This window comes from Hyperolius riggenbachi, chromosome 4, assembly GCF_040937935.1.
Source record: "Hyperolius riggenbachi isolate aHypRig1 chromosome 4, aHypRig1.pri, whole genome shotgun sequence".
NCBI lineage: Eukaryota > Metazoa > Chordata > Amphibia > Anura > Hyperoliidae > Hyperolius > Hyperolius riggenbachi.
The window spans coordinates 25,098,043-25,121,034 of NC_090649.1; the positions used below are offsets into that span (position 1 = coordinate 25,098,043).

At 46.7% G+C, this 22,992-nt stretch overlaps 37 non-coding genes across 37 annotated transcripts; all 37 read left to right on the top strand.

Moving 5' to 3' along the window:
* Positions 1 to 224: 224 nt before the first annotated feature.
* Positions 225 to 323, top strand: TRNAY-GUA (transfer RNA tyrosine (anticodon GUA)). The gene is made up of 2 exons: positions 225 to 261; positions 288 to 323. It is a non-coding gene; the product is annotated as a tRNA-Tyr (tRNA).
* Positions 324 to 1,063: 740 nt separating this feature from the next.
* Positions 1,064 to 1,136, top strand: TRNAA-AGC (transfer RNA alanine (anticodon AGC)). Its single transcript has one exon. It is a non-coding gene; the product is annotated as a tRNA-Ala (tRNA).
* Positions 1,137 to 1,242: 106 nt separating this feature from the next.
* Positions 1,243 to 1,341, top strand: TRNAY-GUA (transfer RNA tyrosine (anticodon GUA)). Its single transcript has 2 exons — positions 1,243 to 1,279; positions 1,306 to 1,341. It is a non-coding gene; the product is annotated as a tRNA-Tyr (tRNA).
* Positions 1,342 to 2,081: 740 nt separating this feature from the next.
* On the top strand, positions 2,082 to 2,154 carry TRNAA-AGC (transfer RNA alanine (anticodon AGC)). Its single transcript has one exon. It is a non-coding gene; the product is annotated as a tRNA-Ala (tRNA).
* Positions 2,155 to 2,260: 106 nt separating this feature from the next.
* TRNAY-GUA (transfer RNA tyrosine (anticodon GUA)) lies at positions 2,261 to 2,359 on the top strand. Its single transcript has 2 exons — positions 2,261 to 2,297; positions 2,324 to 2,359. It is a non-coding gene; the product is annotated as a tRNA-Tyr (tRNA).
* A 740-nt stretch (positions 2,360 to 3,099) lies between these two features.
* On the top strand, positions 3,100 to 3,172 carry TRNAA-AGC (transfer RNA alanine (anticodon AGC)). Its single transcript has one exon. It is a non-coding gene; the product is annotated as a tRNA-Ala (tRNA).
* Positions 3,173 to 3,278: 106 nt separating this feature from the next.
* Positions 3,279 to 3,377, top strand: TRNAY-GUA (transfer RNA tyrosine (anticodon GUA)). The gene is made up of 2 exons: positions 3,279 to 3,315; positions 3,342 to 3,377. It is a non-coding gene; the product is annotated as a tRNA-Tyr (tRNA).
* Positions 3,378 to 4,116: 739 nt separating this feature from the next.
* TRNAA-AGC (transfer RNA alanine (anticodon AGC)) lies at positions 4,117 to 4,189 on the top strand. The gene has a single exon. It is a non-coding gene; the product is annotated as a tRNA-Ala (tRNA).
* A 106-nt stretch (positions 4,190 to 4,295) lies between these two features.
* On the top strand, positions 4,296 to 4,394 carry TRNAY-GUA (transfer RNA tyrosine (anticodon GUA)). Its single transcript has 2 exons — positions 4,296 to 4,332; positions 4,359 to 4,394. It is a non-coding gene; the product is annotated as a tRNA-Tyr (tRNA).
* Positions 4,395 to 5,133: 739 nt separating this feature from the next.
* TRNAA-AGC (transfer RNA alanine (anticodon AGC)) lies at positions 5,134 to 5,206 on the top strand. The gene has a single exon. It is a non-coding gene; the product is annotated as a tRNA-Ala (tRNA).
* Positions 5,207 to 5,312: 106 nt separating this feature from the next.
* TRNAY-GUA (transfer RNA tyrosine (anticodon GUA)) lies at positions 5,313 to 5,411 on the top strand. The gene is made up of 2 exons: positions 5,313 to 5,349; positions 5,376 to 5,411. It is a non-coding gene; the product is annotated as a tRNA-Tyr (tRNA).
* Positions 5,412 to 6,150: 739 nt separating this feature from the next.
* TRNAA-AGC (transfer RNA alanine (anticodon AGC)) lies at positions 6,151 to 6,223 on the top strand. The gene has a single exon. It is a non-coding gene; the product is annotated as a tRNA-Ala (tRNA).
* A 106-nt stretch (positions 6,224 to 6,329) lies between these two features.
* On the top strand, positions 6,330 to 6,428 carry TRNAY-GUA (transfer RNA tyrosine (anticodon GUA)). Its single transcript has 2 exons — positions 6,330 to 6,366; positions 6,393 to 6,428. It is a non-coding gene; the product is annotated as a tRNA-Tyr (tRNA).
* A 739-nt stretch (positions 6,429 to 7,167) lies between these two features.
* Positions 7,168 to 7,240, top strand: TRNAA-AGC (transfer RNA alanine (anticodon AGC)). Its single transcript has one exon. It is a non-coding gene; the product is annotated as a tRNA-Ala (tRNA).
* Positions 7,241 to 7,346: 106 nt separating this feature from the next.
* Positions 7,347 to 7,445, top strand: TRNAY-GUA (transfer RNA tyrosine (anticodon GUA)). Its single transcript has 2 exons — positions 7,347 to 7,383; positions 7,410 to 7,445. It is a non-coding gene; the product is annotated as a tRNA-Tyr (tRNA).
* A 739-nt stretch (positions 7,446 to 8,184) lies between these two features.
* Positions 8,185 to 8,257, top strand: TRNAA-AGC (transfer RNA alanine (anticodon AGC)). Its single transcript has one exon. It is a non-coding gene; the product is annotated as a tRNA-Ala (tRNA).
* A 106-nt stretch (positions 8,258 to 8,363) lies between these two features.
* On the top strand, positions 8,364 to 8,462 carry TRNAY-GUA (transfer RNA tyrosine (anticodon GUA)). The gene is made up of 2 exons: positions 8,364 to 8,400; positions 8,427 to 8,462. It is a non-coding gene; the product is annotated as a tRNA-Tyr (tRNA).
* Positions 8,463 to 9,201: 739 nt separating this feature from the next.
* Positions 9,202 to 9,274, top strand: TRNAA-AGC (transfer RNA alanine (anticodon AGC)). Its single transcript has one exon. It is a non-coding gene; the product is annotated as a tRNA-Ala (tRNA).
* A 106-nt stretch (positions 9,275 to 9,380) lies between these two features.
* Positions 9,381 to 9,479, top strand: TRNAY-GUA (transfer RNA tyrosine (anticodon GUA)). Its single transcript has 2 exons — positions 9,381 to 9,417; positions 9,444 to 9,479. It is a non-coding gene; the product is annotated as a tRNA-Tyr (tRNA).
* Positions 9,480 to 10,218: 739 nt separating this feature from the next.
* On the top strand, positions 10,219 to 10,291 carry TRNAA-AGC (transfer RNA alanine (anticodon AGC)). Its single transcript has one exon. It is a non-coding gene; the product is annotated as a tRNA-Ala (tRNA).
* A 106-nt stretch (positions 10,292 to 10,397) lies between these two features.
* TRNAY-GUA (transfer RNA tyrosine (anticodon GUA)) lies at positions 10,398 to 10,496 on the top strand. The gene is made up of 2 exons: positions 10,398 to 10,434; positions 10,461 to 10,496. It is a non-coding gene; the product is annotated as a tRNA-Tyr (tRNA).
* A 740-nt stretch (positions 10,497 to 11,236) lies between these two features.
* TRNAA-AGC (transfer RNA alanine (anticodon AGC)) lies at positions 11,237 to 11,309 on the top strand. The gene has a single exon. It is a non-coding gene; the product is annotated as a tRNA-Ala (tRNA).
* A 106-nt stretch (positions 11,310 to 11,415) lies between these two features.
* On the top strand, positions 11,416 to 11,514 carry TRNAY-GUA (transfer RNA tyrosine (anticodon GUA)). The gene is made up of 2 exons: positions 11,416 to 11,452; positions 11,479 to 11,514. It is a non-coding gene; the product is annotated as a tRNA-Tyr (tRNA).
* Positions 11,515 to 12,252: 738 nt separating this feature from the next.
* TRNAA-AGC (transfer RNA alanine (anticodon AGC)) lies at positions 12,253 to 12,325 on the top strand. Its single transcript has one exon. It is a non-coding gene; the product is annotated as a tRNA-Ala (tRNA).
* Positions 12,326 to 12,431: 106 nt separating this feature from the next.
* TRNAY-GUA (transfer RNA tyrosine (anticodon GUA)) lies at positions 12,432 to 12,530 on the top strand. The gene is made up of 2 exons: positions 12,432 to 12,468; positions 12,495 to 12,530. It is a non-coding gene; the product is annotated as a tRNA-Tyr (tRNA).
* Positions 12,531 to 14,286: 1,756 nt separating this feature from the next.
* On the top strand, positions 14,287 to 14,359 carry TRNAA-AGC (transfer RNA alanine (anticodon AGC)). The gene has a single exon. It is a non-coding gene; the product is annotated as a tRNA-Ala (tRNA).
* A 106-nt stretch (positions 14,360 to 14,465) lies between these two features.
* On the top strand, positions 14,466 to 14,564 carry TRNAY-GUA (transfer RNA tyrosine (anticodon GUA)). The gene is made up of 2 exons: positions 14,466 to 14,502; positions 14,529 to 14,564. It is a non-coding gene; the product is annotated as a tRNA-Tyr (tRNA).
* A 918-nt stretch (positions 14,565 to 15,482) lies between these two features.
* Positions 15,483 to 15,581, top strand: TRNAY-GUA (transfer RNA tyrosine (anticodon GUA)). The gene is made up of 2 exons: positions 15,483 to 15,519; positions 15,546 to 15,581. It is a non-coding gene; the product is annotated as a tRNA-Tyr (tRNA).
* Positions 15,582 to 17,337: 1,756 nt separating this feature from the next.
* On the top strand, positions 17,338 to 17,410 carry TRNAA-AGC (transfer RNA alanine (anticodon AGC)). The gene has a single exon. It is a non-coding gene; the product is annotated as a tRNA-Ala (tRNA).
* A 106-nt stretch (positions 17,411 to 17,516) lies between these two features.
* TRNAY-GUA (transfer RNA tyrosine (anticodon GUA)) lies at positions 17,517 to 17,615 on the top strand. The gene is made up of 2 exons: positions 17,517 to 17,553; positions 17,580 to 17,615. It is a non-coding gene; the product is annotated as a tRNA-Tyr (tRNA).
* A 918-nt stretch (positions 17,616 to 18,533) lies between these two features.
* TRNAY-GUA (transfer RNA tyrosine (anticodon GUA)) lies at positions 18,534 to 18,632 on the top strand. The gene is made up of 2 exons: positions 18,534 to 18,570; positions 18,597 to 18,632. It is a non-coding gene; the product is annotated as a tRNA-Tyr (tRNA).
* Positions 18,633 to 19,371: 739 nt separating this feature from the next.
* TRNAA-AGC (transfer RNA alanine (anticodon AGC)) lies at positions 19,372 to 19,444 on the top strand. The gene has a single exon. It is a non-coding gene; the product is annotated as a tRNA-Ala (tRNA).
* Positions 19,445 to 19,550: 106 nt separating this feature from the next.
* Positions 19,551 to 19,649, top strand: TRNAY-GUA (transfer RNA tyrosine (anticodon GUA)). The gene is made up of 2 exons: positions 19,551 to 19,587; positions 19,614 to 19,649. It is a non-coding gene; the product is annotated as a tRNA-Tyr (tRNA).
* Positions 19,650 to 20,387: 738 nt separating this feature from the next.
* TRNAA-AGC (transfer RNA alanine (anticodon AGC)) lies at positions 20,388 to 20,460 on the top strand. Its single transcript has one exon. It is a non-coding gene; the product is annotated as a tRNA-Ala (tRNA).
* A 106-nt stretch (positions 20,461 to 20,566) lies between these two features.
* Positions 20,567 to 20,665, top strand: TRNAY-GUA (transfer RNA tyrosine (anticodon GUA)). The gene is made up of 2 exons: positions 20,567 to 20,603; positions 20,630 to 20,665. It is a non-coding gene; the product is annotated as a tRNA-Tyr (tRNA).
* A 1,756-nt stretch (positions 20,666 to 22,421) lies between these two features.
* Positions 22,422 to 22,494, top strand: TRNAA-AGC (transfer RNA alanine (anticodon AGC)). Its single transcript has one exon. It is a non-coding gene; the product is annotated as a tRNA-Ala (tRNA).
* A 106-nt stretch (positions 22,495 to 22,600) lies between these two features.
* Positions 22,601 to 22,699, top strand: TRNAY-GUA (transfer RNA tyrosine (anticodon GUA)). Its single transcript has 2 exons — positions 22,601 to 22,637; positions 22,664 to 22,699. It is a non-coding gene; the product is annotated as a tRNA-Tyr (tRNA).
* The last annotated feature ends 293 nt before the right edge of the window (positions 22,700 to 22,992 follow it).

The following is a 22,992-nucleotide window of genomic DNA, read 5'->3' on the forward strand; positions in this document are numbered from 1 at the left end:
AGTTCCGCTCATCCGCCCGCGTCTCTTGCGCAGATGTGTATAGATGGGGGATTAGCTCAAATGGTAGAGCGCTCGCTTAGCATGCGAGAGGTAGCGGGATCGATGCCCTCATCCTCCACACACATGCTTTTCCATCTTGAACCCCAGAGACAAACACTCATTTTCTGCACCTTCCGCTCGCTAGGAATGAGGATCAAAGGCTGGCAAAACCTTAGCTGGGGTATCCTTCGATAGCTCAGCTGGTAGAGCGGAGGACTGTAGATTGACAAAATGTTGAGAAAACTGTAATCCTTAGGTCGCTGGTTCGATTCCGGCTCGAAGGAACTTTTACGTCACGTTGATAACACACCGTCTTTCTTGTTGACCCTTTCCCGTTTGCATCCCATGATACAACAGCGTCTTCCTTACTCCACCGCTTTAGTGGAAAACGGCCCACATCTCTGGCAAACCATTTTTGGGCTTCTACCTGCCAGGGTAATTACCTATTACTGTTACCCTGACTCAATTAAAAAAGGGGAGTCGGGCAGCTTGCTAGAAAGAGTTACAGAGTTCAGCTGGGTAGGGTTGAGGATCAAAGGCCAAAAAAGACTCTTGTGGGGTATCCTTTCATAGCTCAGTGGCCATCAAGTTCCCCCTTTTTAGCCTCACTGCACCTCAGTCCAGAGCACAAAAAAAAAAGCAACAAGGGCAAGAGTGCTTTCTCCCACTTTCCATTCCATCTACTAGGTCATTGGAGAAGAACTAAAGTCAGTAGTGACCCTTATTGGCAGCAGCCCACTACTTTGTTTGAAGACAAAGTGCTTTGTATTTGACTTAATACCTCTAGCGACCCGTTTTGTCTGCTTCCACTTTTGGGAGTCTGATTACTTTTTACCGGTTGTATCACACCTTTCTAAAATTCCTACTTTTTGTTGACCCCTTGCTCAACACTCTGTGAAGACAAAAGAAATGTTGTAAAATACACAGTCCTCCATTCCAATGAAACTGTGTGGCGTTCCATCGTTAACTCTGACATCGCAGTTCCGCTCATCCGCCCGCGTCTCTTGCGCAGATGTGTATAGATGGGGGATTAGCTCAAATGGTAGAGTGCTCGCTTAGCATGCGAGAGGTAGCGGGATCGATGCCCGCATCCTCCACACACATGCTTTTCCATCTTGAACCCCAGAGACAAACACTCATTTTCTGCACCTTCCGCTCGCTAGGAATGAGGATCAAAGGCTGGCAAAACCTTAGCTGGGGTATCCTTCGATAGCTCAGCTGGTAGAGCGGAGGACTGTAGATTGACAAAATGTTGAGAAAACTGTAATCCTTAGGTTGCTGGTTCGATTCCGGCTCGAAGGAACTTTTACGTCACGTTGATAACACACCGTCTTTCTTGTTGACCCTTTCCCGTTTGCATCCCATGATACAACAGCGTCTTCCTTACTCCACCGCTTTAGTGGAAAACGGCCCACATCTCTGGCAAACCATTTTTAGGCTTCTACCTGCCAGGGTAATTACCTATTACTGTTACCCTGACTCAATTAAAAAAGGGGAGTCGGGCAGCTTGCTAGAAAGAGTTACAGAGTTCAGCTGGGTAGGGTTGAGGATCAAAGGCCAAAAAAGACTCTTGTGGGGTATCCTTTCATAGCTCAGTGGCCATCAAGTTCCCCCTTTTTAGCCTCACTGCACCTCAGTCCAGAGCACAAAAAAAAAAGCAACAAGGGCAAGAGTGCTTTTTCCCACTTTCCATTCCATCTACTAGGTCATTGAAGAAGAACTAAAGTCAGTAGCGACCCTTATTGGCAGCAGCCCACTACTTTGTTTGAAGACAAAGTGCTTTGTATTTGACTTAATACCTCTAGCGACCCGTTTTGTCTGCTTCCACTTTTGGGAGTCTGATTACTTTTTACCGGTTGTATCACACCTTTCTAAAATTCCTACTTTTTGTTGACCCCTTGCTCAACACTCTGTGAAGACAAAAGAAATGTTGTAAAATACACAGTCCTCCATTCCAATGAAACTGTGTGGCGTTCCATCGTTAACTCTGACATCGCAGTTCCGCTCATCTGCCCGCGTCTCTTGCGCAGATGTGTATAGATGGGGGATTAGCTCAAATGGTAGAGCGCTCGCTTAGCATGCGAGAGGTAGCGGGATCGATGCCCGCATCCTCCACACACATGCTTTTCCATCTTGAACCCCAGAGACAAACACTCATTTTCTGCACCTTCCGCTCGCTAGGAATGAGGATCAAAGGCTGGCAAAACCTCAGCTGGGGTATCCTTCGATAGCTCAGCTGGTAGAGCGGAGGACTGTAGATTGACAAAATGTTGAGAAAACTGTAATCCTTAGGTCGCTGGTTCGATTCCGGCTCGAAGGAACTTTTACGTCACGTTGATAACACACCGTCTTTCTTGTTGACCCTTTCCCGTTTGCATCCCATGATACAACAGCGTCTTCCTTACTCCACCGCTTTAGTGGAAAACGGCCCACATCTCTGGCAAACCATTTTTAGGCTTCTACCTGCCAGGGTAATTACCTATTACTGTTACCCTGACTCAATTAAAAAAGGGGAGTCGGGCAGCTTGCTAGAAAGAGTTACAGAGTTCAGCTGGGTAGGGTTGAGGATCAAAGGCCAAAAAAGACTCTTGTGGGGTATCCTTTCATAGCTCAGTGGCCATCAAGTTCCCCCTTTTTAGCCTCACTGCACCTCAGTCCAGAGCACACAAAAAAAAGCAACAAGGGCAAGAGTGCTTTCTCCCACTTTCCATTCCATCTACTAGGTCATTGGAGAAGAACTAAAGTCAGTAGCGACCCTTATTGGCAGCAGCCCACTACTTTGTTTGAAGAAAAAGTGCTTTGTATTTGACTTAATACCTCTAGCGACCCGTTTTGTCTGCTTCCACTTTTGGGAGTCTGATTACTTTTTACCGGTTGTATCACACCTTTCTAAAATTCCTACTTTTTGTTGACCCCTTGCTCAACACTCTGTGAAGACAAAAGAAATGTTGTAAAATACACAGTCCTCCATTCCAATGAAACTGTGTGGCGTTCCATCGTTAACTCTGACATCGCAGTTCCGCTCATCCGCCCGCGTCTCTTGCGCAGATGTGTATAGATGGGGGATTAGCTCAAATGGTAGAGCGCTCGCTTAGCATGCGAGAGGTAGCGGGATCGATGCCCGCATCCTCCACACACATGCTTTTCCATCTTGAACCCCAGAGACAAACACTCATTTTCTGCACCTTCCGCTCGCTAGGAATGAGGATCAAAGGCTGGCAAAACCTTAGCTGGGGTATCCTTCGATAGCTCAGCTGGTAGAGCGGAGGACTGTAGATTGACAAAATGTTGAGAAAACTGTAATCCTTAGGTCGCTGGTTCGATTCCGGCTCGAAGGAACTTTTACGTCACGTTGATAACACACCGTCTTTCTTGTTGACCCTTTCCCGTTTGCATCCCATGATACAACAGCGTCTTCCTTACTCCGCCGCTTTAGTGGAAAACGGCCCACATCTCTGGCAAACCATTTTTGGGCTTCTACCTGCCAGGGTAATTACCTATTACTGTTACCCTGACTCAATTAAAAAAGGGGAGTCTGGCAGCTTGCTAGAAAGAGTTACAGAGTTCAGCTGGGTAGGGTTGAGGATCAAAGGCCAAAAAAGACTCTTGTGGGGTATCCTTTCATAGCTCAGTGGCCATCAAGTTCCCCCTTTTTAGCCTCACTGCACCTCAGTCCAGAGCACAAAAAAAAAGCAACAAGGGCAAGAGTGCTTTCTCCCACTTTCCATTCCATCTACTAGGTCATTGGAGAAGAACTAAAGTCAGTAGCGACCCTTATTGGCAGCAGCCCACTACTTTGTTTGAAGACAAAGTGCTTTGTATTTGACTTAATACCTCTAGCGACCCGTTTTGTCTGCTTCCACTTTTGGGAGTCTGATTACTTTTTACCGGTTGTATCACACCTTTCTAAAATTCCTACTTTTTGTTGACCCCTTGCTCAACACTCTGTGAAGACAAAAGAAATGTTGTAAAATACACAGTCCTCCATTCCAATGACACTGTGTGGCGTTCCATCGTTAACTCTGACATCGCAGTTCCGCTCATCCGCCCGCGTCTCTTGCGCAGATGTGTGTAGATGGGGGATTAGCTCAAATGGTAGAGCGCTCGCTTAGCATGCGAGAGGTAGCGGGATCGATGCCCGCATCCTCCACACACATGCTTTTCCATCTTGAACCCCAGAGACAAACACTCATTTTCTGCACCTTCCGCTCGCTAGGAATGAGGATCAAAGGCTGGCAAAACCTTAGCTGGGGTATCCTTCGATAGCTCAGCTGGTAGAGCGGAGGACTGTAGATTGACAAAATGTTGAGAAAACTGTAATCCTTAGGTCGCTGGTTCGATTCCGGCTCGAAGGAACTTTTACGTCACGTTGATAACACACCGTCTTTCTTGTTGACCCTTTCCCGTTTGCATCCCATGATACAACAGCGTCTTCCTTACTCCACCGCTTTAGTGGAAAACGGCCCACATCTCTGGCAAACCATTTTTGGGCTTCTACCTGCCAGGGTAATTACCTATTACTGTTACCCTGACTCAATTAAAAAAGGGGAGTCGGGCAGCTTGCTAGAAAGAGTTACAGAGTTAAGCTGGGTAGGGTTGAGGATCAAAGGCCAAAAAAGACTCTTGTGGGGTATCCTTTCATAGCTCAGTGGCCATCAAGTTCCCCCTTTTTAGCCTCACTGCACCTCAGTCCAGAGCACAAAAAAAAAGCAACAAGGGCAAGAGTGCTATCTCCCACTTTCCATTTCATCTACTAGGGCATTGGAGAAGAACTAAAGTCAGTAGCGACCCTTATTGGCAGCAGCCCACTACTTTGTTTGAAGACAAAGTGCTTTGTATTTGACTTAATACCTCTAGCGACCCGTTTTGTCTGCTTCCACTTTTGGGAGTCTGATTACTTTTTACCGGTTGTATCACACCTTTCTAAAATTCCTACTTTTTGTTGACCCCTTGCTCAACACTCTGTGAAGACAAAAGAAATGTTGTAAAATACACAGTCCTCCATTCCAATGAAACTGTGTGGCGTTCCATCGTTAACTCTGACATCGCAGTTCCGCTCATCCGCCCGCGTCTCTTGCGCAGATGGGTATAGATGGGGGATTAGCTCAAATGGTAGAGCGCTCGCTTAGCATGCGAGAGGTAGCGGGATCGATGCCCGCATCCTCCACACACATGCTTTTCCATCTTGAACCCCAGAGACAAACACTCATTTTCTGCACCTTCCGCTCGCTAGGAATGAGGATCAAAGGCTGGCAAAACCTTAGCTGGGGTATCCTTCGATAGCTCAGCTGGTAGAGCGGAGGACTGTAGATTGACAAAATGTTGAGAAAACTGTAATCCTTAGGTCGCTGGTTCGATTCCGGCTCGAAGGAACTTTTACGTCACGTTGATAACACACTGTCTTTCTTGTTGACCCTTTCCCGTTTGCATCCCATGATACAACAGCGTCTTCCTTACTCCACCGCTTTAGTGGAAAACGGCCCACATCTCTGGCAAACCATTTTTGGGCTTCTACCTGCCAGGGTAATTACCTATTACTGTTACCCTGACTCAATTAAAAAAGGGGAGTCGGGCAGCTTGCTAGAAAGAGTTACAGAGTTCAGCTGGGTAGGGTTGAGGATCAAAGGCCAAAAAAGACTCTTGTGGGGTATCCTTTCATAGCTCAGTGGCCATCAAGTTCCCCCTTTTTAGCCTCACTGCACCTCAGTCCAGAGCACACAAAAAAAGCAACAAGGGCAAGAGTGCTTTCTCCCACTTTCCATTCCATCTACTAGGTCATTGGAGAAGAACTAAAGTCAGTAGCGACCCTTATTGGCAGCAGCCCACTACTTTGTTTGAAGACAAAGTGCTTTGTATTTGACTTAATACCTCTAGCGACCCGTTTTGTCTGCTTCCACTTTTGGGAGTCTGATTACTTTTTACCGGTTGTATCACACCTTTCTAAAATTCCTACTTTTTGTTGACCCCTTGCTCAACACTCTGTGAAGACAAAAGAAATGTTGTAAAATACACAGTCCTCCATTCCAATGAAACTGTGTGGCGTTCCATCGTTAACTCTGACATCGCAGTTCCGCTCATCCGCCCGCGTCTCTTGCGCAGATGTGTATAGATGGGGGATTAGCTCAAATGGTAGAGCGCTCGCTTAGCATGCGAGAGGTAGCGGGATCGATGCCCGCATCCTCCACACACATGCTTTTCCATCTTGAACCCCAGAGACAAACACTCATTTTCTGCACCTTCCGCTCGCTAGGAATGAGGATCAAAGGCTGGCAAAACCTTAGCTGGGGTATCCTTCGATAGCTCAGCTGGTAGAGCGGAGGACTGTAGATTGACAAAATGTTGAGAAAACTGTAATCCTTAGGTCGCTGGTTCGATTCCGGCTCGAAGGAACTTTTACGTCACGTTGATAACACACCGTCTTTCTTGTTGACCCTTTCCCGTTTGCATCCCATGATACAACAGCGTCTTCCTTACTCCACCGCTTTAGTGGAAAACGGCCCACGTCTCTGGCAAACCATTTTTGGGCTTCTACCTGCCAGGGTAATTACCTATTACTGTTACCCTGACTCAATTAAAAAAGGGGAGTCGGGCAGCTTGCTAGAAAGAGTTACAGAGTTCAGCTGGGTAGGGTTGAGGATCAAAGGCCAAAAAAGACTCTTGTGGGGTATCCTTTCATAGCTCTGTGGCCATCAAGTTCCCCCTTTTTAGCCTCACTGCACCTCAGTCCAGAGCACAAAAAAAAAGCAACAAGGGCAAGAGTGCTATCTCCCACTTTCCATTTCATCTACTAGGGCATTGGAGAAGAACTAAAGTCAGTAGCGACCCTTATTGGCAGCAGCCCACTACTTTGTTTGAAGACAAAGTGCTTTGTATTTGACTTAATACCTCTAGCGACCCGTTTTGTCTGCTTCCACTTTTGGGAGTCTGATTCCTTTTTACCGGTTATATCACACCTTTCTAAAATTCCTACTTTTTGTTGACCCCTTGCTCAACACTCTGTGAAGACAAAAGAAATGTTGTAAAATACACAGTCCTCCATTCCAATGAAACTGTGTGGCGTTCCATCGTTAACCCTGACATCGCAGTTCCGCTCATCCGCCCGCGTCTCTTGCGCAGATGTGTGTAGATGGGGGATTAGCTCAAATGGTAGAGCGCTCGCTTAGCATGCGAGAGGTAGCGGGATCGATGCCCGCATCCTTCACGCACATGCTTTTCCATCTTGAACCCCAGAGACAAACACTCATTTTCTGCACCTTCCGCTCGCTAGGAATGAGGATCAAAGGCTGGCAAAACCTTAGATGGGGTATCCTTCGATAGCTCAGCTGGTAGAGCGGAGGACTGTAGATTGACAAAATGTTGAGAAAACTCTAATCCTTAGGTCGCTGGTTCAATTCCGGCTCGAAGGAACTTTTACGTCACGTTGATAACACACCGTCTTTCTTGTTGACCCTTTCCCGTTTGCATCCCATGATACAACAGCGTCTTCCTTACTCCACCGCTTTAGTGGAAAACGGCCCACATCTCTGGCAAACCATTTTTGGGCTTCTACCTGCCAGGGTAATTACCTTTTACTGTTACCCTGACTCAATTAAAAAAGGGGAGTCGGGCAGCTTGCTAGAAAGAGTTACAGAGTTCAGATGGGTAGGGTTGAGGATCAAAGGCCAAAAAAGACTCTTGTGGGGTATCCTTTCATAGCTCAGTGGCCATCAAGTTCCCCCTTTTTAGCCTCACTGCACCTCAGTCCAGAGCACAAAAAAAAAGCAACAAGGGCGAGAGTGCTATCTCCCACTTTCCATTCCATCTACTAGGTCATTGGAGAAGAACTAAAGTCAGTAGCGACCCTTATTGGCAGCAGCCCACTACTTTGTTTGAAGACAAAGTGCTTTGTATTTGACTTAATACCTCTAGCGACCCGTTTTGTCTGCTTCCACTTTTGGGAGTCTGATTACTTTTTACCGGTTGTATCACACCTTTCTAAAATTCCTACTTTTTGTTGACCCCTTGCTCAACACTCTGTGAAGACAAAAGAAATGTTGTAAAATACACAGTCCTCCATTCCAATGAAACTGTGTGGCGTTCCATCGTTAACTCTGACATCGCAGTTCCGCTCATCCGCCCGCGTCTCTTGCGCAGATGTGTATAGATGGGGGATTAGCTCAAATGGTAGAGCGCTCGCTTAGCATGCGAGAGGTAGCGGGATCGATGCCCGCATCCTCCACACACATGCTTTTCCATCTTGAACCCCAGAGACAAACACTCATTTTCTGCACCTTCCGCTCGCTAGGAATGAGGATCAAAGGCTGGCAAAACCTTAGCTGGGGTATCCTTCGATAGCTCAGCTGGTAGAGCGGAGGACTGTAGATTGACAAAATGTTGAGAAAACTGTAATCCTTAGGTCGCTGGTTCGATTCCGGCTCGAAGGAACTTTTACGTCACGTTGATAACACACCGTCTTTCTTGTTGACCCTTTCCCGTTTGCATCCCATGATACAACAGCGTCTTCCTTACTCCACCGCTTTAGTGGAAAACGGCCCACGTCTCTGGCAAACCATTTTTGGGCTTCTACCTGCCAGGGTAATTACCTATTACTGTTACCCTGACTCAATTAAAAAAGGGGAGTCGGGCAGCTTGCTAGAAAGAGTTACAGAGTTCAGCTGGGTAGGGTTGAGGATCAAAGGCCAAAAAAGACTCTTGTGGGGTATCCTTTCATAGCTCTGTGGCCATCAAGTTCCCCCTTTTTAGCCTCACTGCACCTCAGTCCAGAGCACAAAAAAAAAGCAACAAGGGCAAGAGTGCTATCTCCCACTTTCCATTTCATCTACTAGGGCATTGGAGAAGAACTAAAGTCAGTAGCGACCCTTATTGGCAGCAGCCCACTACTTTGTTTGAAGACAAAGTGCTTTGTATTTGACTTAATACCTCTAGCGACCCGTTTTGTCTGCTTCCACTTTTGGGAGTCTGATTCCTTTTTACCGGTTGTATCACACCTTTCTAAAATTCCTACTTTTTGTTGACCCCTTGCTCAACACTCTGTGAAGACAAAAGAAATGTTGTAAAATACACAGTCCTCCATTCCAATGAAACTGTGTGGCGTTCCATCGTTAACCCTGACATCGCAGTTCCGCTCATCCGCCCGCGTCTCTTGCGCAGATGTGTGTAGATGGGGGATTAGCTCAAATGGTAGAGCGCTCGCTTAGCATGCGAGAGGTAGCGGGATCGATGCCCGCATCCTTCACGCACATGCTTTTCCATCTTGAACCCCAGAGACAAACACTCATTTTCTGCACCTTCCGCTCGCTAGGAATGAGGATCAAAGGCTGGCAAAACCTTAGCTGGTGTATCCTTCGATAGCTCAGCTGGTAGAGCGGAGGACTGTAGATTGACAAAATGTTGAGAAAACTGTAATCCTTAGGTCGCTGGTTCGATTCCGGCTCGAAGGAACTTTTACGTCACGTTGATAACACACCGTCTTTCTTGTTGACCCTTTCCCGTTTGCATCCCATGATACAACAGCGTCTTCCTTACTCCACCGCTTTAGTGGAAAACGGCCCACATCTCTGGCAAACCATTTTTGGGCTTCTACCTGCCAGGGTAATTACCTATTACTGTTACCCTGACTCAATTAAAAAAGGGGAGTCGGGCAGCTTGCTAGAAAGAGTTACAGAGTTCAGATGGGTAGGGTTGAGGATCAAAGGCCAAAAAAGACTCTTGTGGGGTATCCTTTCATAGCTCAGTGGCCATCAAGTTCCCCCTTTTTAGCCTCACTGCACCTCAGTCCAGAGCACAAAAAAAAAGCAACAAGGGCGAGAGTGCTATCTCCCACTTTCCATTCCATCTACTAGGTCATTGGAGAAGAACTAAAGTCAGTAGCGACCCTTATTGGCAGCAGCCCACTACTTTGTTTGAAGACAAAGTGCTTTGTATTTGACTTAATACCTCTAGCGACCCGTTTTGTCTGCTTCCACTTTTGGGAGTCTGATTACTTTTTACCGGTTGTATCACACCTTTCTAAAATTCCTACTTTTTGTTGACCCCTTGCTCAACACTCTGTGAAGACAAAAGAAATGTTGTAAAATACACAGTCCTCCATTCCAATGAAACTGTGTGGCGTTCCATCGTTAACTCTGACATCGCAGTTCCGCTCATCCGCCCGCGTCTCTTGCGCAGATGTGTATAGATGGGGGATTAGCTCAAATGGTAGAGCGCTCGCTTAGCATGCGAGAGGTAGCGGGATCGATGCCCGCATCCTCCACACACATGCTTTTCCATCTTGAACCCCAGAGACAAACACTCATTTTCTGCACCTTCCGCTCGCTAGGAATGAGGATCAAAGGCTGGCAAAACCTTAGCTGGTGTATCCTTCGATAGCTCAGCTGGTAGAGCGGAGGACTGTAGATTGACAAAATGTTGAGAAAACTGTAATCCTTAGGTCGCTGGTTCGATTCCGGCTCGAAGGAACTTTTACGTCACGTTGATAACACACCGTCTTTCTTGTTGACCCTTTCCCATTTGCATCCCATGATACAACAGCGTCTTCCTTACTCCACCGCTTTAGTAGAAAACGGCCCACATCTCTGGCAAACCATTTTTGGGCTTCTACCTACCAGGGTAATTACCTATTACTGTTACCCTGACTCAATTAAAAAAGGGGAGTCGGGCAGCTTGCTAGAAAGAGTTACAGAGTTCAGCTGGGTAGGGTTGAGGATCAAAGGCCAAAAAAGACTCTTGTGGGGTATCCTTTCATAGCTCAGTGGCCATCAAGTTCCCCCTTTTTAGCCTCACTGCACCTCAGTCCAGAGCACACAAAAAAAAGCAACAAAGGCAAGAGTGCTTTCTCCCACTTTCCATTCCATCTACTAGGTCATTGGAGAAGAACTAAAGTCAGTAGCGACCCTTATTGGCAGCAGCCCACTACTTTGTTTGAAGACAAAGTGCTTTGTATTTGACTTAATACCTCTAGCGACCCGTTTTGTCTGCTTCCACTTTTGGGAGTCTGTTTACTTTTTACCGGTTGTATCACACCTTTCTAAAATTCCTACTTTTTGTTGACCCCTTGCTCAACACTCTGTGAAGACAAAAGAAATGTTGTAAAATACACAGTCCTCCATTCCAATGAAACTGTGTGGCGTTCCATCGTTAACTCTGACATCGCAGTTCCGCTCATCCGCCCGCGTCTCTTGCGCAGATGTGTATAGATGGGGGATTAGCTCAAATGGTAGAGCGCTCGCTTAGCATGCGAGAGGTAGCGGGATCGATGCCCGCATCCTCCACACACATGCTTTTCCATCTTGAACCCCAGAGACAAACACTCATTTTCTGCACCTTCCGCTCGCTAGGAATGAGGATCAAAGGCTGGCAAAACCTTAGCTGGGGTATCCTTCGATAGCTCAGCTGGTAGAGCGGAGGACTGTAGATTGACAAAATGTTGAGAAAACTGTAATCCTTAGGTCGCTGGTTCGATTCCGGCTCGAAGGAACTTTTACGTCACGTTGATAACACACCGTCTTTCTTGTTGACCCTTTCCCGTTTGCATCCCATGATACAACAGCGTCTTCCTTACTCCACCGCTTTAGTGGAAAACGGCCCACATCTCTGGCAAACCATTTTTGGGCTTCTACCTGCCAGGGTAATTACCTATTACTGTTACCCTGACTCAATTAAAAAAGGGGAGTCGGGCAGCTTGCTAGAAAGAGTTACAGAGTTCAGCTGGGTAGGGTTGAGGATCAAAGGCCAAAAAAGACTCTTGTGGGGTATCCTTTCATAGCTCAGTGGCCATCAAGTTCCCCCTTTTTAGCCTCACTGCACCTCAGTCCAGAGCACAAAAAAAAGCAACAAGGGCAAGAGTGCTTTCTCCCACTTTCCATTCCATCTACTAGGTCATTGGAGAAGAACTAAAGTCAGTAGCGACCCTTATTGGCAGCAGCCCACTACTTTGTTTGAAGACAAAGTGCTTTGTATTTGACTTAATACCTCTAGCGACCCGTTTTGTCTGCTTCCACTTTTGGGAGTCTGATTACTTTTTACCGGTGGTATCACACCTTTCTAAAATTCCTACTTTTTGTTGACCCCTTGCTCAACACTCTGTGAAGACAAAAGAAATGTTGTAAAATACACAGTCCTCCATTCCAATGAAACTGTGTGGCGTTCCATCGTTAACTCTGACATCGCAGTTCCGCTCATCCGCCCGCGTCTCTTGCGCAGATGTGTATAGATGGGGGATTAGCTCAAATGGTAGAGCGCTCGCTTAGCATGCGAGAGGTAGCGGGATCGATGCCCGCATCCTCCACACACATGCTTTTCCATCTTGAACCCCAGAGACAAACACTCATTTTCTGCACCTTCCGCTCGCTAGGAATGAGGATCAAAGGCTGGCAAAACCTTAGCTGGGGTATCCTTCGATAGCTCAGCTGGTAGAGCGGAGGACTGTAGATTGACAAAATGTTGAGAAAACTGTAATCCTTAGGTCGCTGGTTCGATTCCGGCTCGAAGGAACTTTTACGTCACGTTGATAACACACCGTCTTTCTTGTTGACCCTTTCCCGTTTGCATCCCATGATACAACAGCGTCTTCCTTACTCCACCGCTTTAGTGGAAAACGGCCCACATCTCTGGCAAACCATTTTTGGGCTTCTACCTGCCAGGGTAATTACCTATTACTGTTACCCTGACTCAATTAAAAAAGGGGAGTCGGGCAGCTTGCTAGAAAGAGTTACAGAGTTCAGCTGGGTAGGGTTGAGGATCAAAGGCCAAAAAAGACTCTTGTGGGGTATCCTTTCATAGCTCAGTGGCCATCAAGTTCCCCCTTTTTAGCCTCACTGCACCTCAGTCCAGAGCACAAAAAAAAAGCAACAAGGGCAAGAGTGCTTTCTCCCACTTTCCATTCCATCTACTAGGTCATTGGAGAAGAACTAAAGTCAGTAGCGACCCTTATTGGCAGCAGCCCACTACTTTGTTTGAAGACAAAGTGCTTTGTATTTGACTTAATACCTCTAGCGACCCGTTTTGTCTGCTTCCACTTTTGGGAGTCTGATTACTTTTTACCGGTTGTATCACACCTTTCTAAAATTCCTACTTTTTGTTGACCCCTTGCTCAACACTCTGTGAAGACAAAAGAAATGTTGTAAAATACACAGTCCTCCATTCCAATGAAACTGTGTGGCGTTCCATCGTTAACTCTGACATCGCAGTTCCGCTCATCCGCCCGCGTCTCTTGCGCAGATGTGTATAGATGGGGGATTAGCTCAAATGGTAGAGCGCTCGCTTAGCATGCGAGAAGTAGCGGGATCGATGCCTGCATCCTCCACACACATGCTTTTCCATCTTGAACCCCAGAGACAAACACTCATTTTCTGCACCTTCCGCTCGCTAGGAATGAGGATCAAAGGCTGGCAAAACCTTAGCTGGGGTATCCTTCGATAGCTCAGCTGGTAGAGCGGAGGACTGTAGATTGACAAAATGTTGAGAAAACTGTAATCCTTAGGTTGCTGGTTCGATTCTGGCTCGAAGGAACATTTACGTCACGTTGATAACACACCGTCTTTCTTGTTGACCCTTTCCCGTTTGCATCCCATGATACAACAGCGTCTTCCTTACTCCACCGCTTTAGTGGAAAACGGCCCACATATCTGGCAAACCATTTTTGGGCTTCTACCTGCCAGGGTAATTACCTATTACTGTTACCCTGACTCAATTAAAAAAGGGGAGTCGGGCAGCTTGCTAGAAAGAGTTACAGAGTTCAGCTGGGTAGGGTTGAGGATCAAAGGCCAAAAAAGACTCTTGTGGGGTATCCTTTCATAGCTCAGTGGCCATCAAGTTCCCCCTTTTTAGCCTCACTGCACCTCAGTCCAGAGCACAAAAAAAAAGCAACAAGGGCAAGAGTGCTTTCTCCCACTTTCCATTCCATCTACTAGGTCATTGGAGAAGAACTAAAGTCAGTAGCGACCCTTATTGGCAGCAGCCCACTACTTTGTTTGAAGACAAAGTGCTTTGTATTTGACTTAATACCTCTAGCGACCCGTTTTGTCTGCTTCCACTTTTGGGAGTCTGATTCCTTTTTACCGGTTGTATCAAACCTTTCTAAAATTCCTACTTTTTGTTGACCCCTTGCTCAACACTCTGTGAAGACAAAAGAAATGTTGTAAAATACACAGTCCTCCATTCCAATGAAACTGTGTGGCGTTCCATCGTTAACCCTGACATCGCAGTTCCGCTCATCCGCCCGCGTCTCTTGCGCAGATGTGTGTAGATGGGGGATTAGCTCAAATGGTAGAGCGCTCGCTTAGCATGCGAGAGGTAGCGGGATCGATGCCCGCATCCTTCACACACATGCTTTTCCATCTTGAACCCCAGAGACAAACACTCATTTTCTGCACCTTCCGCTCGCTAGGAATGAGGATCAAAGGCTGGCAAAACCTTAGCTGGGGTATCCTTCGATAGCTCAGCTGGTAGAGCGGAGGACTGTAGATTGACAAAATGTTGAGAAAACTGTAATCCTTAGGTCGCTGGTTCAATTCCGGCTCGAAGGAACTTTTACGTCACGTTGATAACACACCGTCTTTCTTGTTGACCCTTTCCCGTTTGCATCCCATGATACAACAGCGTCTTCCTTACTCCACCGCTTTAGTGGAAAACGGCCCACATCTCTGGCAAACCATTTTTGGGCTTCTACCTGCCAGGGTAATTACCTATTACTGTTACCCTGACTCAATTAAAAAAGGGGAGTCGGGCAGCTTGCTAGAAAGAGTTACAGAGTTCAGATGGGTAGGGTTGAGGATCAAAGGCCAAAAAAGACTCTTGTGGGGTATCCTTTCATAGCTCAGTGGCCATCAAGTTCCCCCTTTTTAGCCTCACTGCACCTCAGTCCAGAGCACAAAAAAAAAGCAACAAGGGCGAGAGTGCTATCTCCCACTTTCCATTCCATCTACTAGGTCATTGGAGAAGAACTAAAGTCAGTAGCGACCCTTATTGGCAGCAGCCCACTACTTTGTTTGAAGACAAAGTGCTTTGTATTTGACTTAATACCTCTAGCGACCCGTTTTGTCTGCTTCCACTTTTGGGAGTCTGATTACTTTTTACCGGTTGTATCACACCTTTCTAAAATTCCTACTTTTTGTTGACCCCTTGCTCAACACTCTGTGAAGACAAAAGAAATGTTGTAAAATACACAGTCCTCCATTCCAATGAAACTGTGTGGCGTTCCATCGTTAACTCTGACATCGCAGTTCCGCTCATCCGCCCGCGTCTCTTGCGCAGATGTGTATAGATGGGGGATTAGCTCAAATGGTGGAGCGCTCGCTTAGCATGCGAGAGGTAGCGGGATCGATGCCCGCATCCTCCACACACATGCTTTTCCATCTTGAACCCCAGAGACAAACACTCATTTTCTGCACCTTCCGCTCGCTAGGAATGAGGATCAAAGGCTGGCAAAACCTTAGCTGGGGTATCCTTCGATAGCTCAGCTGGTAGAGCGGAGGACTGTAGATTGACAAAATGTTGAGAAAACTGTAATCCTTAGGTCGCTGGTTCGATTCCGGCTCGAAGGAACTTTTACGTCACGTTGATAACACACCGTCTTTCTTGTTGACCCTTTCCCGTTTGCATCCCATGATACAACAGCGTCTTCCTTACTCCACCGCTTTAGTGGAAAACGGCCCACATCTCTGGCAAACCATTTTTGGGCTTCTACCTGCCAGGGTAATTACCTATTACTGTTACCCTGACTCAATTAAAAAAGGGGAGTCGGGCAGCTTGCTAGAAAGAGTTACAGAGTTCAGCTGGGTAGGGTTGAGGATCAAAGGCCAAAAAAGACTCTTGTGGGGTATCCTTTCATAGCTCAGTGGCCATCAAGTTCCCCCTTTTTAGCCTCACTGCACCTCAGTCCAGAGCACAAAAAAAAAGCAACAAGGGCAAGAGTGCTTTCTCCCACTTTCCATTCCATCTACTAGGTCATTGGAGAAGAACTAAAGTCAGTAGCGACCCTTATTGGCAGCAGCCCACTACTTTGTTTGAAGACAAAGTGCTTTGTATTTGACTTAATACCTCTAGCGACCCGTTTTGTCTGCTTCCACTTTTGGGAGTCTGATTACTTTTTACCGGTTGTATCACACCTTTCTAAAATTCCTACTTTTTGTTGACCTCTTGCTCAACACTCTGTGAAGACAAAAGAAATGTTGTAAAATACACAGTCCTCCATTCCAATGAAACTGTGTGGCGTTCCATCGTTAACTCTGACATCGCAGTTCCGCTCATCCGCCCGCGTCTCTTGCGCAGATGTGTATAGATGGGGGATTAGCTCAAATGGTAGAGCGCTCGCTTAGCATGCGAGAAGTAGCGGGATCGATGCCTGCATCCTCCACACACATGCTTTTCCATCTTGAACCCCAGAGACAAACACTCATTTTCTGCACCTTCCGCTCGCTAGGAATGAGGATCAAAGGCTGGCAAAACCTTAGCTGGGGTATCCTTCGATAGCTCAGCTGGTAGAGCGGAGGACTGTAGATTGACAAAATGTTGAGAAAACTGTAATCCTTAGGTTGCTGGTTCGATTCTGGCTCGAAGGAACATTTACGTCACGTTGATAACACACCGTCTTTCTTGTTGACCCTTTCCCGTTTGCATCCCATGATACAACAGCGTCTTCCTTACTCCACCGCTTTAGTGGAAAACGGCCCACATATCTGGCAAACCATTTTTGGGCTTCTACCTGCCAGGGTAATTACCTATTACTGTTACCCTGACTCAATTAAAAAAGGGGAGTCGGGCAGCTTGCTAGAAAGAGTTACAGAGTTCAGCTGGGTAGGGTTGAGGATCAAAGGCCAAAAAAGACTCTTGTGGGGTATCCTTTCATAGCTCAGTGGCCATCAAGTTCCCCCTTTTTAGCCTCACTGCACCTCAGTCCAGAGCACAAAAAAAAAGCAACAAGGGCAAGAGTGCTTTCTCCCACTTTCCATTCCATCTACTAGGTCATTGGAGAAGAACTAAAGTCAGTAGCGACCCTTATTGGCAGCAGCCCACTACTTTGTTTGAAGACAAAGTGCTTTGTATTTGACTTAATACCTCTAGCGACCCGTTTTGTCTGCTTCCACTTTTGGGAGTCTGATTCCTTTTTACCGGTTGTATCAAACCTTTCTAAAATTCCTACTTTTTGTTGACCCCTTGCTCAACACTCTGTGAAGACAAAAGAAATGTTGTAAAATACACAGTCCTCCATTCCAATGAAACTGTGTGGCGTTCCATCGTTAACCCTGACATCGCAGTTCCGCTCATCCGCCCGCGTCTCTTGCGCAGATGTGTGTAGATGGGGGATTAGCTCAAATGGTAGAGCGCTCGCTTAGCATGCGAGAGGTAGCGGGATCGATGCCCGCATCCTTCACACACATGCTTTTCCATCTTGAACCCCAGAGACAAACACTCATTTTCTGCACCTTCCGCTCGCTAGGAATGAGGATCAAAGGCTGGCAAAACCTTAGCTGGGGTATCCTTCGATAGCTCAGCTGGTAGAGCGGAGGACTGTAGATTGACAAAATGTTGAGAAAACTGTAATCCTTAGGTCGCTGGTTCAATTCCGGCTCGAAGGAACTTTTACGTCACGTTGATAACACACCGTCTTTCTTGTTGACCCTTTCCCGTTTGCATCCCATGATACAACAGCGTCTTCCTTACTCCACCGCTTTAGTGGAAAACGGCCCACATCTCTGGCAAACCATTTTTGGGCTTCTACCTGCCAGGGTAATTACCTATTACTGTTACCCTGACTCAATTAAAAAAGGGGAGTCGGGCAGCTTGCTAGAAAGAGTTACAGAGTTCAGATGGGTAGGGTTGAGGATCAAAGGCCAAAAAAGACTCTTGTGGGGTATCCTTTCATAGCTCAGTGGCCATCAAGTTCCCCCTTTTTAGCCTCACTGCACCTCAGTCCAGAGCACAAAAAAAAAGCAACAAGGGCGAGAGTGCTATCTCCCACTTTCCATTCCATCTACTAGGTCATTGGAGAAGAACTAAAGTCAGTAGCGACCCTTATTGGCAGCAGCCCACTACTTTGTTTGAAGACAAAGTGCTTTGTATTTGACTTAATACCTCTAGCGACCCGTTTTGTCTGCTTCCACTTTTGGGAGTCTGATTACTTTTTACCGGTTGTATCACACCTTTCTAAAATTCCTACTTTTTGTTGACCCCTTGCTCAACACTCTGTGAAGACAAAAGAAATGTTGTAAAATACACAGTCCTCCATTCCAATGAAACTGTGTGGCGTTCCATCGTTAACTCTGACATCGCAGTTCCGCTCATCCGCCCGCGTCTCTTGCGCAGATGTGTATAGATGGGGGATTAGCTCAAATGGTGGAGCGCTCGCTTAGCATGCGAGAGGTAGCGGGATCGATGCCCGCATCCTCCACACACATGCTTTTCCATCTTGAACCCCAGAGACAAACACTCATTTTCTGCACCTTCCGCTCGCTAGGAATGAGGATCAAAGGCTGGCAAAACCTTAGCTGGGGTATCCTTCGATAGCTCAGCTGGTAGAGCGGAGGACTGTAGATTGACAAAATGTTGAGAAAACTGTAATCCTTAGGTCGCTGGTTCGATTCCGGCTCGAAGGAACTTTTACGTCACGTTGATAACACACCGTCTTTCTTGTTGACCCTTTCCCGTTTGCATCCCATGATACAACAGCGTCTTCCTTACTCCACCGCTTTAGTGGAAAACGGCCCACATCTCTGGCAAACCATTTTTGGGCTTCTACCTGCCAGGGTAATTACCTATTACTGTTACCCTGACTCAATTAAAAAAGGGGAGTCGGGCAGCTTGCTAGAAAGAGTTACAGAGTTCAGCTGGGTAGGGTTGAGGATCAAAGGCCAAAAAAGACTCTTGTGGGGTATCCTTTCATAGCTCAGTGGCCATCAAGTTCCCCCTTTTTAGCCTCACTGCACCTCAGTCCAGAGCACAAAAAAAAAGCAACAAGGGCAAGAGTGCTTTCTCCCACTTTCCATTCCATCTACTAGGTCATTGGAGAAGAACTAAAGTCAGTAGCGACCCTTATTGGCAGCAGCCCACTACTTTGTTTGAAGACAAAGTGCTTTGTATTTGACTTAATACCTCTAGCGACCCGTTTTGTCTGCTTCCACTTTTGGGAGTCTGATTACTTTTTACCGGTTGTATCACACCTTTCTAAAATTCCTACTTTTTGTTGACCTCTTGCTCAACACTCTGTGAAGACAAAAGAAATGTTGTAAAATACACAGTCCTCCATTCCAATGAAACTGTGTGGCGTTCCATCGTTAACTCTGACATCGCAGTTCCGCTCATCCGCCCGCGTCTCTTGCGCAGATGTGTATAGATGGGGGATTAGCTCAAATGGTAGAGCGCTCGCTTAGCATGCGAGAGGTAGCGGGATCGATGCCCGCATCCTCCACACACATGCTTTTCCATCTTGAACCCCAGAGACAAACACTCATTTTCTGCACCTTCCGCTCGCTAGGAATGAGGATCAAAGGCTGGCAAAACCTTAGCTGGGGTATCCTTCGATAGCTCAGCTGGTAGAGCGGAGGACTGTAGATTGACAAAATGTTGAGAAAACTGTAATCCTTAGGTCGCTGGTTCGATTCCGGCTCGAAGGAACTTTTACGTCACGTTGATAACACACCGTCTTTCTTGTTGACCCTTTCCCGTTTGCATCCCATGATACAACAGCGTCTTCCTTACTCCACCGCTTTAGTGGAAAACGGCCCACATCTCTGGCAAACCATTTTTGGGCTTCTACCTGCCAGGGTAATTACCTATTACTGTTACCCTGACTCAATTAAAAAAGGGGAGTCGGGCAGCTTGCTAGAAAGAGTTACAGAGTTCAGCTGGGTAGGGTTGAGGATCAAAGGCCAAAAAAGACTCTTGTGGGGTATCCTTTCATAGCTCAGTGGCCATCAAGTTCCCCCTTTTTAGCCTCACTGCACCTCAGTCCAGAGCACAAAAAAAAGCAACAAGGGCAAGAGTGCTTTCTCCCACTTTCCATTCCATCTACTAGGTCATTGGAGAAGAACTAAAGTCAGTAGCGACCCTTATTGGCAGCAGCCCACTACTTTGTTTGAAGACAAAGTGCTTTGTATTTGACTTAATACCTCTAGCGACCCGTTTTGTCTGCTTCCACTTTTGGGAGTCTGATTACTTTTTACCGGTGGTATCACACCTTTCTAAAATTCCTACTTTTTGTTGACCCCTTGCTCAACACTCTGTGAAGACAAAAGAAATGTTGTAAAATACACAGTCCTCCATTCCAATGAAACTGTGTGGCGTTCCATCGTTAACTCTGACATCGCAGTTCCGCTCATCCGCCCGCGTCTCTTGCGCAGATGTGTATAGATGGGGGATTAGCTCAAATGGTAGAGCGCTCGCTTAGCATGCGAGAGGTAGCGGGATCGATGCCCGCATCCTCCACACACATGCTTTTCCATCTTGAACCCCAGAGACAAACACTCATTTTCTGCACCTTCCGCTCGCTAGGAATGAGGATCAAAGGCTGGCAAAACCTTAGCTGGGGTATCCTTCGATAGCTCAGCTGGTAGAGCGGAGGACTGTAGATTGACAAAATGTTGAGAAAACTGTAATCCTTAGGTCGCTGGTTCGATTCCGGCTCGAAGGAACTTTTACGTCACGTTGATAACACACCGTCTTTCTTGTTGACCCTTTCCCGTTTGCATCCCATGATACAACAGCGTCTTCCTTACTCCACCGCTTTAGTGGAAAACGGCCCACATCTCTGGCAAACCATTTTTGGGCTTCTACCTGCCAGGGTAATTACCTATTACTGTTACCCTGACTCAATTAAAAAAGGGGAGTCGGGCAGCTTGCTAGAAAGAGTTACAGAGTTCAGCTGGGTAGGGTTGAGGATCAAAGGCCAAAAAAGACTCTTGTGGGGTATCCTTTCATAGCTCAGTGGCCATCAAGTTCCCCCTTTTTAGCCTCACTGCACCTCAGTCCAGAGCACAAAAAAAAAGCAACAAGGGCAAGAGTGCTTTCTCCCACTTTCCATTCCATCTACTAGGTCATTGGAGAAGAACTAAAGTCAGTAGCGACCCTTATTGGCAGCAGCCCACTACTTTGTTTGAAGACAAAGTGCTTTGTATTTGACTTAATACCTCTAGCGACCCGTTTTGTCTGCTTCCACTTTTGGGAGTCTGATTACTTTTTACCGGTTGTATCACACCTTTCTAAAATTCCTACTTTTTGTTGACCCCTTGCTCAACACTCTGTGAAGACAAAAGAAATGTTGTAAAATACACAGTCCTCCATTCCAATGAAACTGTGTGGCGTTCCATCGTTAACTCTGACATCGCAGTTCCGCTCATCCGCCCGCGTCTCTTGCGCAGATGTGTATAGATGGGGGATTAGCTCAAATGGTAGAGCGCTCGCTTAGCATGCGAGAAGTAGCGGGATCGATGCCTGCATCCTCCACACACATGCTTTTCCATCTTGAACCCCAGAGACAAACACTCATTTTCTGCACCTTCCGCTCGCTAGGAATGAGGATCAAAGGCTGGCAAAACCTTAGCTGGGGTATCCTTCGATAGCTCAGCTGGTAGAGCGGAGGACTGTAGATTGACAAAATGTTGAGAAAACTGTAATCCTTAGGTTGCTGGTTCGATTCTGGCTCGAAGGAACATTTACGTCACGTTGATAACACACCGTCTTTCTTGTTGACCCTTTCCCGTTTGCATCCCATGATACAACAGCGTCTTCCTTACTCCACCGCTTTAGTGGAAAACGGCCCACATATCTGGCAAACCATTTTTGGGCTTCTACCTGCCAGGGTAATTACCTATTACTGTTACCCTGACTCAATTAAAAAAGGGGAGTCGGGCAGCTTGCTAGAAAGAGTTACAGAGTTCAGCTGGGTAGGGTTGAGGATCAAAGGCCAAAAAAGACTCTTGTGGGGTATCCTTTCATAGCTCAGTGGCCATCAAGTTCCCCCTTTTTAGCCTCACTGCACCTCAGTCCAGAGCACAAAAAAAAAGCAACAAGGGCAAGAGTGCTTTCTCCCACTTTCCATTCCATCTACTAGGTCATTGGAGAAGAACTAAAGTCAGTAGCGACCCTTATTGGCAGCAGCCCACTACTTTGTTTGAAGACAAAGTGCTTTGTATTTGACTTAATACCTCTAGCGACCCGTTTTGTCTGCTTCCACTTTTGGGAGTCTGATTCCTTTTTACCGGTTGTATCAAACCTTTCTAAAATTCCTACTTTTTGTTGACCCCTTGCTCAACACTCTGTGAAGACAAAAGAAATGTTGTAAAATACACAGTCCTCCATTCCAATGAAACTGTGTGGCGTTCCATCGTTAACCCTGACATCGCAGTTCCGCTCATCCGCCCGCGTCTCTTGCGCAGATGTGTGTAGATGGGGGATTAGCTCAAATGGTAGAGCGCTCGCTTAGCATGCGAGAGGTAGCGGGATCGATGCCCGCATCCTTCACACACATGCTTTTCCATCTTGAACCCCAGAGACAAACACTCATTTTCTGCACCTTCCGCTCGCTAGGAATGAGGATCAAAGGCTGGCAAAACCTTAGCTGGGGTATCCTTCGATAGCTCAGCTGGTAGAGCGGAGGACTGTAGATTGACAAAATGTTGAGAAAACTGTAATCCTTAGGTCGCTGGTTCAATTCCGGCTCGAAGGAACTTTTACGTCACGTTGATAACACACCGTCTTTCTTGTTGACCCTTTCCCGTTTGCATCCCATGATACAACAGCGTCTTCCTTACTCCACCGCTTTAGTGGAAAACGGCCCACATCTCTGGCAAACCATTTTTGGGCTTCTACCTGCCAGGGTAATTACCTATTACTGTTACCCTGACTCAATTAAAAAAGGGGAGTCGGGCAGCTTGCTAGAAAGAGTTACAGAGTTCAGATGGGTAGGGTTGAGGATCAAAGGCCAAAAAAGACTCTTGTGGGGTATCCTTTCATAGCTCA